Raw genomic sequence first — 17,720 nt, forward strand, 5'->3', positions numbered from 1 at the left:
GCTCAGCATACGCCATAACAGCAATGTGTCTGCCATAAGAGGAAATTAAATAGTTAAACTGCCAGTTGGCCGTGCGTTCTGTCCAGGTGACAAGCCTCATGGGGGAAGACTCGGGTAGCACTTGTGAGTGAGAATATTTAAGAGAAGAGACCAGGAGGGCTGCGGGCTAGTTAAGAAGCCAACCCTCCTTGTTAAATTGGTAGTGGGATAAAGCTGGTGCTCATGGAAGGGACAGTTCAGAGAGAAAAACAGGATCGGGCCCAAGCGGGCAGGCAACAGATAGAGAGATTGGAAAACAGAGCATAAAAACTTGGAGGGCATAGTAAAAAAGAGGAGTAAATAATTACAGGAATGGGAAATGTAAATCCCGGAATAATACTTGAAATGGTAAAATCTGACTTGATTGGGTATCATTTTGGGAGATAAGCAAGTGATTTAAGAAAGGAAAGTGAGAAGTTAACTCTGTAGTTGCTGTAGGGAATTAAGCAGTTGAACTTTGTAAAATAATAGAAAGAAAAAGAATTCTTGGTTTCTTTGCAGCCATTTTGAGGAAAATGGACCCTTTTCCAAAGGAATGCAATTATACAGTGCTACTTAATTACTATCTTATTAGGCTCCAAGGGGCTACAATAGGTGGTGTCTTCCTTTTCAGGTAGCTGTGTGTTTGACAGCAGGAGTTAAAAGTAAAAGGCAATCAAAAGTCTGGCAAAGTTTATTGTGCCCCTTTTAAAGTAAGAATCTTTAAGCTGTGGATCCAAAAGCAAGCTGGAAAGCATTTGTTTTAATGTAAATTACCTAACTGATAAGATAGAAGCCACTGAATTCTGGGCTGCCTATGAAACAAATACAAGAAAATATGGAAAAAGAAAAGGAGTACTTGTGGCACCTTAGAGACTAACAAATTTATTTGAGCATAAGCTTTCGTGAGCTACAGCTCACTTCATCGGATGCAGACTAACACGGCTGCTACTCTGAAAGAAAATATGGATAATTCCTCTGTTTTGCCTGCAATTAACAAGGATATTTGTATAAAAAGGAAATATTTTAAGCAAAGACTGACTGCCCAGAAGGGGTAGATCTATGTTCTTTTTGTCTTTCAGAAAATCAGAGAAAACTGATGCCAGCTGAAAAGCAATTCAACATATCATGAATTTACTGGCACAATAGGAACTATGTTCTGTGTTCTATGTTCTGTCTTGTGGCCAGAATTGCTGTATTTAATTTTTTATAGAACAGTTTAGTTTAAAACTAAATAAAAGGGTTAAATCAAAATGCGGATACTTGTTTTATTCAACTTGGAATACAAAGTGTTTGGATAATATCAGGAAAATGTGATATACTAAAGTTTATAACCTGTCTATAAAAACCTATTAGTTTTGCCTAGGAGCAGGCTGGTTCTCTTTGGAGACAGGCTGCTCTTTATTGTTGTGTGCACTCTTCAATAAAGAACTTATACTTGGACCTTGCTGGTGTTGCCTGTCTCTCTGCAATCAGACAACGAACCGCGCCATCTGGGGTTCGAGTCCCCAACACTAACCAATCCTAACATAGTGTAACAAAATTATTTAACCAATCCTACTCCACCACCTTAATTAATTTACACCTAGCAAAATTAATTATGTAACAGACAGAAAAGAACCAGACAGAGACCATACAGATAAATTTCAGAGTAGCAGCCGTGTTGATCTGTATCTGCAAAAAGAACAGGAGTACTTGTGGCACCGTAGAGACTAACAAATTTATTAGAGCATAAGCTTTCATGGGCTACAGCCCACTTCATCAGATGCATAGCATGGAACATACAGTAAGATGTATATATATATACATACAGAGAAGGTGGAAGTTGCCATACAAACTGTAAGAGGCTAATTAATTAAGATGAGCTATTATCAGCAGGAGAAAAAGACCTTTGTAGTGATAATCAAGATGGCCCATTTAGACAGTTGACAAGAAGGTGTGAGGATATTTAATTTAGGGAAATAGATTCAATATGTGTAATGACCCAGCCACTCCCAGTCTCTATTCAAACCCAAGTTAATGGTATCTAGTTTGCATATTAATTCAAGCTGTTAGGATATAGATATTCAGGCCTGTCTGCAAAGGCCTATACTCTAAGAATTTAGGTGTATTCTTATCACTTAGCTAGTTATAAAAGAAAGAATCAAAATCACTGTCTGCCGGTGTAAGGGCCTTCTCTTACTGTGACAGTCTGAGGCCCGGTTCTCAGGCTAAGGCTTCTGGCATCCTCACATTCCAACCTAGTCACATTGAAATAAGGTGCTATTGGACTGTTAGGAATATAATCCTGTCCTGATAATGCCTATCGCCTCCAGAGAAAGGGAAGCGCCTAGAAGAGGGACAGGGGTTCCACGACCACCGCTCCCAAGAGAAGGACTTGGGGACTCTCTCCTCAGGGGACTCTGCTGCCCTGACCGGGAAAACCGAGAAGTCTGTTGCTTGCCAGGAGCTAGGATTCACGATGTGACGGAGAGACTGCTGAGACTCACCAAGCCCTCGGATCGCTACCCCTTCCTGCTTCTCCATGTGGGTACCCATGATACTGCCAAGAATGACCTTTAGTGGATCACTGCAGACTACTGGGCTCTGGGAAGAAGGATAAAGGAGTTTGAGGTGCAAGTGGTGTTCTTGTCCATCCTCCCTGTGGAAGGAAAAGGCCTGGGTAGAGACGGTCAAATTGTGTAAGTCAACGAATGGCTACGCAGGTGGTGTCGGAGAGAAGGCTTTGGATTCTTTGACCATGGGACGGTGTTCCAATAAGGAGGAGTGCTAGGCAGAGAGGGGCTCCACCTAACGAAGAGAGGGAAGAGCATCTTTGCAAGCAGGCTGGCTAACCTAGTGAGGAGGGCTTTAAACTAGGTTCACCGGGGGAAGGAGACCAAAGCCCTGAGGTAAGTGGGGAAGTGGGATACCGGGAGGAAGCACGAGCAGGAGCGTGCGAGAGGGCAGGGCTCCTGTCTCACACTGAGAAAGAGGGACGATCAGCGAGTTATCTCAAGTGCCTATACACAAATGCAAGGAGCTTGGGAAATAAGCAGGGAGAACTGGAAGTCCTGGCACAGTCAAGGAATTATGATGTGATTGGAATAACAGAGACTTGGTGGGATAACTCACATGACTGGCATACTGTCATGGATGGATAGAAACTGTTCAGGAAGGACAGGCAGGACAAAAAAAGTGGGGGAGTTGCATTGTATGTAAGAGAGCAGTATGATTGCTCAGAGCTCCAGTATGAAACTGCAGAAAAACCTGAGTGTCTCTGGATTAAGTTTAGAAGCGTGAGCAACAAGGGTGATGTCGTGGTGGGAGTCTGCTATAGACCACCAGACCAGGGGGATGAGGTGGATGAGGCTTTCTTCCAGCAACTAACAGAAGTTACTAGATCACAGGCCCTGGTTCTCATGGGAGACGTCAATCACCCTGATATCTGCTGGGAGAGCAATACAGCGGTGCACAGACAATCCAGGAAGTTTTTGGAAAGTGTAGGGGACAATTTCCTGGTGCAAATGCTGAAGGAACCAACTTAGGGCAGAGCTCTTCTTGACCTGCTGCTCACAAACTGGGAAGAATTAGTAGGGGAAGCAAAAGTGGATGGGAACCTGGGAGGCAGTGACCATGAGATGGTTGAATTCAGGATCCTGACACAAGGAAGAAAGGAGAATAGCAGAATATGGACCCTGGACTTCAGAAAAGCAGACTTTGACTCCCTCAGGGAACTGATGGGCAGCATCCCCTGGGAGAATAACATGAGGGGGAAAGGAGTCCAAGAGAGCTGGTTGTATTTTAAAGAATCCTTATTGAGGTTACAGGAACAAACCATCCCGATGTGCAGAAAGAATAGTAAATATGGCAGGTGACCAGCTTGGCTTAACAGTGAAATCCTTGCTGATCTTAAACACAAAAAAGAAGCTTACAAGAAGTGGGAGACTGGACAAATGACCAGGGAAGAGTATAAAAATATTGCTTGGGCATGCAGGAGTGAAATCAGGAAGGCCAAATCATACCTGGAGTTGCAGCTAGCAAGAGATGTTATGAGTAACAAGAAGGGTTTCTTCAGGTATGTTGGCAACAAGAAGAAAGTCAAGGAAAGTGTGGGCCCCTTACTGAATGAGGGAGGTAACCTAGTGAGAGAGGATGTGGAAAAAGCTAATGTACTCAATGCTTTTTTTGCCTCTGTCTTCACGAACAAGGTCAGCTCCCAGACTACTGCACTGGGCAGCACAGCATGGGGAGGAGGTGACCAGCCCTCTGTGAAGAAAGAAGTGGTTCGGGACTATTTAGAAAAGTTGGATGAGCACAAGTCCATGGGGCCGGATGCGCTACATACGAGAGTGCTAAAGGAGTTGGCAGATGTGATTGCAGAGGCATTGGCCATTATCTTTGAAAACTCATGGCGATCGGGGGAGATCCCGGACAACTGGAAAAAGGCTAATGTAGTGCCCATCTTTAAAAAAGGGAAGAAGGGGGATCCTGGGAACTACAGGCCAGACAGCCTCACCTTAGTCCCTGGAAAAATCATGGAGCAGGTCCTTAAGGAATCAATTCTGAAGCACTTAGAGGAGAGGAAAGTGATCAGGAACAGTCAGCATGGATTCACCAAGGGCAAGTCATGCCTGACTAATCTAATTGCCTTCTATGACCAGATAACTGGCTCTGTGGATGAGGGGAAAGCAGTGGACGTGTTGTTCCTTGACTTTAGGAAAGCTTTTGACACGGTCTCCCACAGTATTCTTACCAGCAAGTTAAAGAAGTATGGGCTGGATAAATGGACTATAAGGTGGATAGAAAGCTGGCTAGATTGTTGGGCTCAACAGATAGTGATCAATGGCTTCCTGTCTAGTTGGCAGCCAGTATCAAGTGGAGTGCGCCAAGAGTCGGTCCTGGGGCCGGTTTTGTTCAATATCTTCATAAATGATCTGGAGGATGGCATGGATTGCACCCTCAGCAAGTTTGCAGTTGACACTAAACTGGGAGGAGTGGTAGATACGCTGAAGGGTAGGGATAGGATACAGAGGGCCCTAGACAAATTAGAGGATTGTGCCAAAAGAAATCTGATGAGGTTCAACAAGGACAAGTACAGAGTCCTGCACTTAGGACGGAAGAATCTCTTGCACCGCTACAAACTAGGGACGAATAGCTACGCAGCAGTTCTGCAGAAAAGGACCTAGGGGTTACAGTGGATGAGAAGCTGGATATCAGTCAACAGTGTGCCCTTGTTGCCAAGAAGGCCAATGGTATTTTGGGCTGTATAAGTAGGGGCATTGCTAGCAGATCGAGGGATGTGATCGTTCCCCTCTATTCGACATTGGTGAGGCCTCATCTGGAGTACTGTGTCCAGTTTTGGGTCCCACACTACAAGAAGGATGTGAAAAAATTGGAAAGCATCCAGCGGAGGGCAACAAAAATGATTAGGGGACTGGAACACATGACTTATGAGGAGAGGCTGAGGGAACTGGGATTGTTTAGTCTGCAGAAGAAAAGAATGAGGGGGGATTTGATAGCTGCTTTCAACTACCTGAAAGGGGGTTCCAAAGAGGATGGATCTAGACTGTTCTCGGTGGTAGTAGATGACAGAATGAGGAGTAATGGTCTCAAGTTGCAGTGGGGGAGGTTTAGGTTGGATATTAGGAAATACTTTTTCACTAGGAGGGTGGTGAAGCACTGGAATGCGTTACCTAGGGAGGTGGTGGAATCTCCTTCCTTAGAAGTTTTTAAGGTCAGGCTTGACAAGCCCTGGCTGCGATGATTTAGTTGGGGATTGATCCTGCTTTGAGCAGGGGGTTGGACTAGATGACCTCCTTAGGTCCCTTCCAACCCTGATATTCTATGATTCTATGTAAAAGTAAACTTAGTTCAATAGCATCCTGTCTGGCAAGAACTCACTTATCAAGAGTTGGGATGTGAAATCCTCACTTCTGTATTGTTTTGTCATTATAGTTCCCAATTTGCTATTATTTATTTGCATAATCTCTGTCTGGTTCTGTGATTGTTTCTGTCTGCTGTATAATTAAGTTTGCTGGGTGTAAACTAATTAAGGTGGTGGGATATAATTGGTTAAATAATCATGTTACAATATGTTAGGATTGGTTAGTTAAATTTCAGGAAAATGATTGGTTAAGGTATAACTAAGCAGAACTCAAGTTTTACTATATAGTCTGCAGTCAATCAGGAAGAAAGGGAGGGAGTGGGATCAGGGAATGGGGATGGGAAAATTGGAATCATATTTTGCTAAGGGGCGGGGAATGGGAACAGGGACACAGGTAAGGCTCTGTGGTTTCGAGCTGGGAAGGGGGACACTAAGGAAGGAAACTAAAATCATGCTTGCTGGAAGTTCACCCCAATAAACATTGAATTGTTTGCACCTTTAGACTTTGGGTATTATTGCTCTCTGTTCATGCAAGAAGGACCAGGGAAGTAAGTGGGTGAAGGAATAAGCCCCTTACACAAACTCAGCAGTTTCTCGTTGGAGTCTGTTTTTGAAGATTTTCTTTGCAAAATTGCCACCGTTAAATCTTTTACTGAGTGGCCAGAGAGGCTGAAGTGTTCTCCTACTGGTTTTTGAATGTTATAATTCCTGATGTCAGAATTGTGTCCATTTATTCTTTTGCGTATAGACTGTCTGGTTTGGCCAATGTACATGGCAGAGGGGCATTGCTGGCACATGATGGCATATATCACATTGATAGATGTGCAGAGGAACGAGCCCCTGATGGTGTGGCTAATATGATTAGGTCCTATGATGGTGTCACTTGAATAAATATGTGGACAGAGTTGGTATCAGGCTTTGTTGCAAGGATAGGTTCCTGGGTTAGTGTTTTTGTTGTGTGGTGTGTGGTTGCTGGAGAGTATTTGCTTCAGGTTGGGGGGCTGTCTGTAAGCGAGGACTGGTCTGTCTCCCAAGATCTGTGAGAGTGCGGGATCATTTTTCAGGATAGGTTGTAAATCTTTGATGATGCGCTGGAGAGGTTTTAGTTGGGGGCTGAAGGTGACAGCTAGTAGCATTCTGTTATTTTTTTTGTTGGGCCTGTCCTGTAGTAGGTGACTTCTGGGTACTCTTCTGGCTCTGTCAATCTGTTTTTTCACTTTAGCGGGTGGGTATTGTAGTTTTAAGAATGCTTGATAGAGATCTTGTAGGTGTTTGTCTCTGTCTGAGGGATTGGAGCAAATGCGGTTGTATCTCAGAGCTTGGCTGTATGGTTCGTGTGGTGTGTCCTGGATGGAAGCTGAAGGCATATAGGTAAATATAGCAGTCAGTAGGTTTCTGGTATAGTGTGGTGTTTATGTGACCATCGCTTATTAGCACAGTAGTGTCCAGGAAATGGACCGTTTGTGTGGATTGGTCTAGGCTGAGGTTGATGGTGGAATTCCTCCAGGGCTTCTTTTCCACGGGTCCAGGATAATGAAGATGTCATCAATGTAGCGCAAGTAGAGTAGGGGCGTTAGGGGAAGAGAGCTAAGGAAGCATTGTTCTAAGTTAGCCATAAAAATGCTGGCATAGTGTGGAGCCATGCGGGTACCCATAGCATGCCGTTGACTTGAAGGTATATATTGTCCCCAAATGTGAAATAGGTGTGGGTGAGGACAAAGTCACAAAAGTCAGCCACCAGGTTTGCCATGACATTATCGGGGATACTGTTCCTGACGGCTTGTAATCCATCTTTGTGTGGAATGTTGGTGTAGAGGCTTCTACATGCATAGTGGCCAGGATGGTGTTTTCTGGAAGATCACTGATGGATTGTCGTTTCCTCAGGAAGTCAGTGGTGACTTGAAGATAGTTGGGAGTGCTGGTAGCGTAGGGCCTGAGGAGAGAGTCCACATAGCCAGACAATCCTGCTGTTACGGTGCCAATGCCTGAGATGATGGGGCGTCATGGATCTTGGGTAACAAATAGAATACCACTGGTCGGGGTTCTAGACATGTGTCTGCAGAGATCTGTTCCTGTGCTTTTTCAGGGAGTTTCTTGAGCAGATGGTGTAGTTTCTTTTGGTAATCCTCAGTGGGATCAGAGAATAATGGCCTGTAGAATATGGAGTTAGCCCTGGTCTACACTAGGAGTTGAGGTCGAATTTAGCAGCGTTAAATCAATTTAACCCTGCACCTGTCCACATGACAAAGCCGTTTTTTTCGACTTAAAGGGCTCTTAAAATCGATTTCTTTACCCCACCCTCAACAAGGGGATTAGTGCTGAAATCGGCCTTGCCGGGTTGAATTTGGGATAGCGTGGACGCAATTCGACGGAATTGGCCTCCGGGAGCTATCCCAGAGTGCTCCATTGTGACTGCTGTGGACAGCATTCTCAACTCAGATGCACTGGCCAGGTAGACAGGAAAAGGCCCGCAAACTTTTGAATCTCATTTCCTGTTTGGCCAACTTGGCAAGCTGCAGGTGAGTGCAGAGCTCATCAGCAGAGGTGAACATGATGGAGTCCCAGAATCGCAAAAGAGCTCCAGCATGGACTGAACGGGAGGTATGGAATCGGATCGCTGTATGAGGAAAGTGTCATAAATATAAAGGGAAGGGTAAACACCTTGAAAAATCCCTCCTGGCCAGAGGAGAAACCCTTTCACCTGTAAAGGGTTAAGAAGCTACGATAACCTTGCTGTCACTGACCAAAATGACCAATGAGGAGACAAGATACTTTCAAAAGCTGGAGCGGGGGAGAAACAAAGGCTCTCTCTGTCTGTGTGATGCTTTGGCCGAAAACAGAAAGGAGTGGAGTCTTAGAACTTAGTAAGTAATCTAGCTAAATATGCGTTAGATTCTGTTTGTTTAAATGGCTGAGAAAATAAGCTGTGCTGAATGGAATGGATATTCCTGCTTTTGTGTCTTTTTGTAATTTAAGGTTTTGCCTAGAGGGATTCTCTATATTTTGAATCTAATTACCCTGTAAGGTATTTACCATCCTGATTTTACAGAGGTAATTCTTTTACTTTTTCTTCTATTAAAATTCTTCTTTTAAGAACCTGATTGCTTTTTCATTGTTCTTAAGACCCAAGGGTTTGGGTCTGTGTTCACCTATGCAAATTGGTTAGGATTTTTATCAAGCCTTCCCCAGGAAAGGGGGTGTAGGGTTTGGGAAGGATTTTGGGGGGGAAAGACGTTTCCAATTGGGCTCTTTCCTGGTTATATATCTGTTAGACGCTTGGTAGTGGCAGCAATAAAGTCCAGGGACAAAAGATAAAATAGTTTGTACCTTGGGGAAGTTTTAACCTAAGCTGGTAAAAATAAGCTTAGGAGGTTTTCATGCAGGTCCCCACATTTGTACCCTAGAGTTCAGAGTGGGGAAGGAACCTTTACAGGGAGGAATCCATGCTATCAGAACTCCGTTCCAGGTTTTGAAATGCCAACACGTTTGTCAAAATCTCCCAGGGCATGAAGGACAGAGGCCATAATAGGGACCCGAAGCAGTGCTGCGTGAAACTTAAGCTGCAGAGGCAAGCCTACCAGAAAACCAGAGAGGCAAATGGCTGCTCTGGGTCAGAGCCAGAAACATGCCACTTCTATGAAGAGTTGCATGCCATTTTAGGGGGTTCAGCCACCACTACCCCAGCCATGTTGTTTGACTCCTTCAATGGAAATGGAGGCAACACAGAAGCAGGTTTTGGGGACGAGGAAGATGATGATGACAAGGTTGTAGATAGCTCACAGCAAGCAAGCAGAGAAACCGGTTTTCCTGACAGCCAGGAACTGTTTCTCACCCTGGACCTAGAACCAGTACACCCTGAACCCACCCAAGGCTGCCACCCGGACCCGCCAGGCAGAGAAGGGACCTCTGGTGATGTACCTTTTTCAACAGTATACAGGGTTTAAAAGCAAGCGTGTTTAATGACTAATTTGCAGTGGCATTTGCAGCCAGTACAGCTATTGGAAAAGTCTGTTAACGTGTCTGGGGATGGAGCGGAAATCCTCCAGGAACATCTCCATAAAGCTCTCCTGGATGTACTCCCAAAGCCTCTGCAAAAGGTTTCTGTGGAGGGCAGCCTTATTCCGTCCACCATGGTAGGACACTTTACCATTCCAGGCCAGTAGCACGTACTCGGGAATCACTGTAGAACAAAGCATTGCAGTGTATGTTTGCTGGCATTCCAACAAAATCTGTTCTTTATCTCTCTGTGATATCATTAGGATATCAGGAGAGTGATATCATTCATGGTCACCTGGTTGAAATAGGGTGCTTTTCTTAAGGGGACATACAGAGGTTCCCATTCCTGCTGGCCTGTTTGCCCGTGACTGAACAGAAATGTTCCCTGCTGTTAGCCACGCGGTGGGGGGGAAGAGGGAGGGAGGAGGGGTTAGCCATGCGGTGGGGGAGGCAAATTGCAACCTTGTAACGAAAGCACATGTGCTGTGTACGTAATGTTAACAGCAAGGTTTACCGTGAAAGTGTGTACCCATTGTTCTATAAAATGTGTCTTTTTAAGAATCATAGAATCATAGAATATCAGGGTTGGAAGGGACCCCAGAAGGTCATCTAGTCCAACCCCCTGCTCAAAGCAGGACCAAGTCCCAGTTAAATCATCCTAGCCAGGGCTTTGTCAAGCCTGACCTTAAAAACCTCTAAGGAAGGAGATTCTACCACCTCCCTAGGTAACGCATTCCAGTGTTTCACCACCCTCTTAGTGAAAAAGTTTTTCCTAATATCCAATCTAAACCTCCCCCATTGCAACTTGAGACCATTACTCCTCGTTCTGTCATCTGCTACCATTGAGAACAGTCTAGAGCCATCCTCTTTGAAACCCCCTTTCAGGTAGTTGAAAGCAGCTATCAAATCCCCCCTCATTCTTCTCTTCTGCAGACTAAACAATCCCAGCTCCCTCAGCCTCTCCTCATAAGTCATGTGCTCTAGACCCCTAATCATTTTTGTTGCCCTTCGCTGTACTCTTTCCAATTTATCCACATCCTTCTTGTAGTGTGGGGCCCAAAACTGGACACAGTACTCCAGATGAGGCCTCACCAGTGTCGAATAGAGGGGAACGATCACGTCCCTCGATCTGCTCGCTATGCCCCTACTTATACATCCCAAAATGCCATTGGCCTTCTTGGCAACAAGGGCACACTGCTGACTCATATCCAGCTTCTCGTCCACTGTCACCCCTACGTCCTTTTCCGCAGAACTGCTGCCGAGCCATTCGGTCCCTAGTCTGTAGCGGTGCATTGGATTCTTCCATCCTAAGTGCAGGACCCTGCACTTATCCTTATTGAACCTCATTAGATTTCTTTTGGCCCAATCTTCCAATTTGTCTAGGTCCTTCTGTATCCTATCCCTCCCCTCCAGCGTATCTACCACTCCTCCCAGTTTAGTATCATCCGCAAATTTGCTGAGAGTGCAATCCACACCATCCTCCAGATCATTTATGAAGATATTGAACAAAACGGGCCCCAGGACCGACCCCTGGGGCACTCCACTTGACACCGGCTGCCAACTAGACATGGAGCCATTGATCACTATCCGTTGAGCCCGACAATCTAGCCAGCTTTCTACCCACCTTATAGTGCATTCATCCAGCCCATACTTCCTTAACTTGCTGACAAGAATGCTGTGGGAGACCGTGTCAAAAGCTTTGCTAAAGTCAAGAAACAATACATCCACTGCTTTCCCTTCATCCACAGAACCAGTAATCTCATCATAAAAGGCGATTAGATTAGTCAGGCATGACCTTCCCTTGGTGAATCCATGCTGACTGTTCCTGATCACTTTCCTCTCCTCTAAGTGCTTCAGGATTGATTCTTTGAGGACCTGCTCCATGATTTTTCCAGGGACTGAGGTGAGGCTGACCGGCCTGTAGTTCCCAGGATCCTCCTTCTTCCCTTTTTTAAAGATGGGCACTACATTAGCCTTTTTCCAGTCATCCGGGACTTCCCCCGTTCGCCACGAGTTTTCAAAGATAATGGCCAAGGGCTCTGCAATCACAGCCGCCAATTCCCTCAGCACTCTTGGATGCAATTCGTCCGGCCCCATGGACTTGTGCACGTCCAGCTTTTCTAAATAGTCCCTAACCACCTCTATCTCTACAGAGGGCTGGCCATCTCTTCCCCATTTTGTGATGCCCAGCACAGCAGTCTGGGAGCTGACCTTGTTAGTGAAAACAGAGGCAAAAAAAGCATTGAGTACATTAGCTTTTTCCACATCCTCTGTCACTAGCTTGCCTCCCTCATTCAGTAAGGGGCCCACACTTTCCTTGGCTTTCTTCTTGTTGCCAACATACCTGAAGAAACCCTTCTTGTTACTCTTGACATCTCTTGCTAGCTGCAGCTCCAGGTGCGATTTGGCCCTCCTGATATCTTTCCTACATGCCCGAGCAATATTTTTATACTCTTCCCTGGTCATATGTCCAACCTTCCACTTCTTGTAAGCTTCTTTTTTATGTTTAAGATCTGCTAGGATTTCACCATTAAGCCAAGCTGGTCGCCTGCCATATTTACTATTCTTTCGACTCATCGGGATGGTTTGTCCCTGTAACCTCAACAGGGATTCCTTGAAATACAGCCAGCTCTCCTGGACTCCCTTCCCTTTCATGTTAGTCCCCCAGGGGATCCTGGCCATCTGTTCCCTGAGGGAGTCAAAGTCTGCTTTCCTGAAGTCCAGGGTCCGTATCCTGCTGCTTACCTTTCTTCCCTGCGTCAGGATCCTGAACTCAACCAACTCATGGTCACTGCCTCCCAGATTCCCATCCACTTTTGCTTCCCCCACTAATTCTACCCGGTTTGTGAGCAGCAGGTCAAGAAAAGCGCTCCCCCTAGTTGGCTCCCCTAGCACTTGCACCAGGAAATTGTCCCCTACGCTTTCCAAAAACTTCCTGGATTGTCTATGCACCGCTGTATTGCTCTCCCAGCAGATATCAGGAAAATTAAAGTCACCCATGAGAATCAGGGCATGCGATCTAGTAGCTTCCGTGAGTTGCCGGAAGAAAGCCTCATCCACCTCATCCCCTAAATACCTTAATACCTTAAATACCACTGTCGCATTTTTTTTATCCACCAGCTGTATATGTTTCAAGGATCACAGGATCTTCTCCTTCCCAGAGGCTAGCGAAGATTAGAAGGCAAAAAAAATGCACTCACGATGAAATGTTCTCTGACCTCATGCTGTCCTCCCACACTGACAGAGCACAGACGAATGTGTGGAGGCAGACAATGTCAGAGTGCAGGAAAGCACAAAATGACAGGGAGGAGTGGTGGCGGGTTGAAGAGAGGGCTGAAGCTGATATGTGGCGGCAGCGTGATGAGAGGAGACAGGATTCAATGCTGAGGCTGATGGAGGATCAAACTAATATGCTCAAGTGTATGATTGAGCTGCAGGAAAGGCAGCAGGAGCACAGACCGCCGCTACAGCCCCTGTGTAACCAACCACCCTCCTCCCCAAGTTTCATCACTTCCTCACCCAGACACCCAAGAATGTGGTGGGGGGGCCTCCAGCCACCCAGCCACTCCACCCCAGAGGATTGCCCAAGCAACAGAAGGCTGGCATTCAATAAGTTTTAAAGTGCTGTGTGGCCTTGTCCTTCCCTCCATCCTTGATTGTGTTGGCTACTTGCATCACAGCAGCCCCCACAGTAGATTTGCCCACTCCAAATTGATTCCCGACTGACTGGTAGCTGTCTGGCATTGCAAGCTTCCACAGGGCTATTGCCACTCGCTTCTCAACTGTGAGGGCTGCTCTCTTCTTGGTATTCTTGCGCTTCAAGGCAGGGGAAAGCAAATCACAAAGTTCCATGAAAGTGCCTTTATGCATGCGAAAGTTTTGCAGCCACTGGGAATTGTCTCAGACCTGCAACACTATGTGGTCTCACCAGTCTGTGCTTGTTTCCCGGGCCCAGAATTGGCGTTCCGCGGCATGAACCTGCCCCATTAGCACCATGATGCCCACATTGCCAGGGCCCATGCTTTGAGAGAAGTCTGTGTCCATGTCTTCAACACTCTCATCACTGTGCTGACGTTGCCTACTCGCCCGGTTTCGCTTTGGCAGGTTCTGGTGCTGCATATACTGCTGAATAATGCGCGTGGTATTTAATCTGAGCAGGCTCCATGCTTGCGATGGTATGGCGTCTGCACGGAAAAAAGGCGCGGAACAATTGTCTGCCATTGCTCTGATGGAGGGAGGGGTGACTGATGACATGACTTACAGAGTTGGCTTACAGGGAATTAAAATCAACAAAGGGGGTGGCTTTACATCAAGGAGAAACAGAAACAACTGTCACACAGAATGGCCCCCCCCCAAGGACTGAACTCAAAACCCTGGGTTTAGCAGGCCAATGCTCAGCTCACTGAGCTATCCCTCCCCTGTTATTCCAGGCAAGACTGAATCTCCATTAAACTTTTCAAGGTGCCGCTGACAGACCTCACCAAAATGACTGTCGGCCGTTGATTTCACGGAGTGAGGGAGGGGGGAGCAAATGAACATAAAACAAATCTGGTCTATTTCTTGTTTTGATCCACTCCATCTATCTTTTACATCTTTGGCCGGCAGCAGATGGTGCAGTAGGACTGTTAGCCATCCTCAACTCCTGCCTGCTCAGCAGAAGATGGTGCAATAGGACTACTAGCCATCCTCATCTCCTGGCTGCTTGCCAGAAGACGGTGCAATACGACTGCCGGCAGGACTAAAGAGAATGACCTGCTCGAGTCATTCCTATTTCAGGCCCTGGGCCCATGTCTGCCCAGGAGCTCCTGACCGACCTTACCGAGGCAGCCAAGAGCATTTAGGACATGATGATGATGGTTATCAGGCCTATTGCACTGTCCGCTACCACAAGGCAATGAGCTGCTGCTGTGTAGCAATGCTGTACCGTGTCTGCCAGCACCCAGGAGACGTACGGTGGCAGTGAGCTGAGCAGGCTCCATGCTTGCCATGGTATGGCGTCTGCACAGGTAACCCAGGAAAAAGGGCGCGAAATGATTGTCTGCCATTGCTTTCACGGAGGGAGGGCCTGACGACATGTACTCAGAACCACCCGCGACAATGTTTTTGCCCCATTAGGCCCTGGGATCTCAACCCAGAATTCCAATGGGTGGTGGAGACTGTGGGAACTGTGGGATAGCTACCCACAGTGCAACGCTCCGGAAGTCGATGCTAGCCTCAGTACTGTGGAAGCACGCCGCCGAGTTAATGCACTTAATGCACTTAGAGCATTTTGTGTGGGGACACACACAATCGACTATATAAAAGCGATTTCTAAAAAACCGACTTCTATAAATTTGACCTAATTGCATAGTGTAGACATACCCTTAGAGCTGTCTAGCAGCCTCTTGTTCATATTCCAATTTATTCATGATGATGACAGCACCTCCTTTGTCAGCCTTTTTGATTAGGATGTCAGAGTTGTTCCTGAGGCTGTTGATGGCGTTGTGTTCAGCATGGCTGAGGTTATGGGGCAAGTGATGCTGCTTTTCCACAATTTCAGTCCGAGCACATGGATGGGAGCAATCTATGTAGAAGTCCAGTCTGTTGTTTCGACCTTCAGGAGGAGTCCACGCAGAATCCTTCTTTTTGTAGTGTTGGTAGGAAGGATTCTGTGGGTTAGTATGTGCAAACTAGATACCGTTAACTTGGGTTTGAATAGACACTGGGAGTGGCTGGGTCATAACACATATTGAATCTATTTCCCTAAGTTAAGTATCCTCACACCTTCTTGTCAACTGTCTAAATGGGCCATCTTGATTATCACTACAAAAGTCTTTTTCTCCTGATGATAATAGCTCATCTTAATTAATTAGCCTCTTACAGTTTGTATGGCAACTTCCACCTTCTCTGTATGTATATATTTATCTTCTTACTATATGTTCCATGCTATGCATCCGATGAAGTGGGCTGTAGCCCATGAAAACTTATGCTCTAATAAATTTGTTAGTCTCTAAGGTGCCACAAGTACTCCTATTCTTCATACAGATAAACAATAGGGAAGTGGGGACCATTATGACAAAACAATGAAAAAATGAAGATTTCACAACCATAACTATTTGTAAGTGATTTCTTGACAGACAGAATGATATCAAACTAAATTTTCATTAACCATCTTAAGATCTTGTGGCACCTTAGAGACTAACAAATTTATATGAGCATAAGCTTTCGTGAGCTACAGCTCACTTCATCGGATGCATTTGGTGGAAAAAACAGAGGGGAGATTGATATACACACACAGAGAACATGAAACAATGGGTTTATCAAAAAGAAAAGGAGTACTTGTGGCACCTTAGAGACTAACAAATTTATTAGAGCATAAGCTTTCGTGAGCTACAGCTCACTTGGCACCTTAGAGACTAACAAATTTATTAGAGCATAAGCTTTCGTGAGCTACAGCTCACTTCATCCGATGAAGTGAGCTGTAGCTCACGAAAGCTTATGCTCTAATAAATTTGTTAGTCTCTAAGGTGCCACAAGTACTCCTTTTCTTTTTGCGAATACAGACTAACACGGCTGCTACTCTGAAATGGGTTTATCATACACACTGTAAGGAGAGTGATCACTTAAGATAAGCCATCACCAGCAGCAGGGGGGGAAAAGGAGGAAAACCTTTCATGGTGACAAGCAAGGTAGGCTATTTCCAGCAGTTAACAAGAATATCTGAGGAACAGTGGGGGGTGGGGTAGGGTGGGGGGGAGAAATACCATGGGGAAATAGTTTTACTTTGTGTAATGACTCATCCATTCCCAGTCTCTATTCAAGCCTAAGTTAATTGTATCCAGTTTGCAAATTAATTCCAATTCAGCAGTCTCTCGTTGGAGTCTGTTTCTGAAGCTTTTTTGTTGAAGGATAGCCACTCTTAGGTCTGTGATCGAGTGACCAGAGAGATTGAAGTGTTCTCCAACTGGTTTTTGAATGTTATAATTCTTGACGTCTGATTTGTGTCCATTTATTCTTTTACGTAGAGACTGTCCAGTTTGGCCAATGTACATGGCAGAGGGGCATTGCTGGCACATGATGGCATATATCACATTGGTAGATGCGCAGGTGAACGAGCCTCTGATAGTGTGGCTGATGTGATTAGGCCCTATGATGGTGTCCCCTGAATAGATATGTGGACAGAGTTGGCAATGGGCTAAACTAAAACCTCTCCAACGCATCATCAAGGATCTACAACCTATCCTGAAGGATGACCCGTCACTCTCACAGATCTTGGGAGACAGGCCAGTCCTTGCTTACAGACAGCCCCCCAATCTGAAGCAAATACTCACCAGCAACCACACACCACACAACAGAACCACCAACCCAGGAACCTATCCTTGCAACAAAGCCCATTGCCCAGAAGTGGCCAGGAGGTCTGGGTCCTAGGCGCGGGGGTCACGGTGCTCTGTCCACTGCCCCTGCCACAAGCACCAGCTCTGAACTCCCATTGTCCAGGAACCAGCCAATGGGAGCTGGGGGAGATGGTTTCTGTGGGCAAGAGCAGTGCATGGAGCCTCCTGCCCCCTCCCCCTACTAGGACCCGGACCAGGTGGCTGCTTCCAGGGCGCACGCAGCACGGTGCCAGGACCGGCAGGCAGCCCGCCTTAGCCCCCCTCCTGCTGCACCATTGACCGAGAGCTGCTCAAGGTAAGCCCATGCCCCCACCCTCTTGCCCCAACTCTGAGCCCTCCCTCAAATCTGGAGCACACTCCTGCACCCCAAACCCCTCGTCCCCAGCCCCATCCCAGATCCCGCACCCCCAGCGCAGAGCCTGTATCCCCTCCTGCATCCCAACCCTCTGTTTCAACCCACAGCCCCC

This window comes from Dermochelys coriacea, chromosome 6, assembly GCF_009764565.3.
Source record: "Dermochelys coriacea isolate rDerCor1 chromosome 6, rDerCor1.pri.v4, whole genome shotgun sequence".
NCBI lineage: Eukaryota > Metazoa > Chordata > Testudines > Dermochelyidae > Dermochelys > Dermochelys coriacea.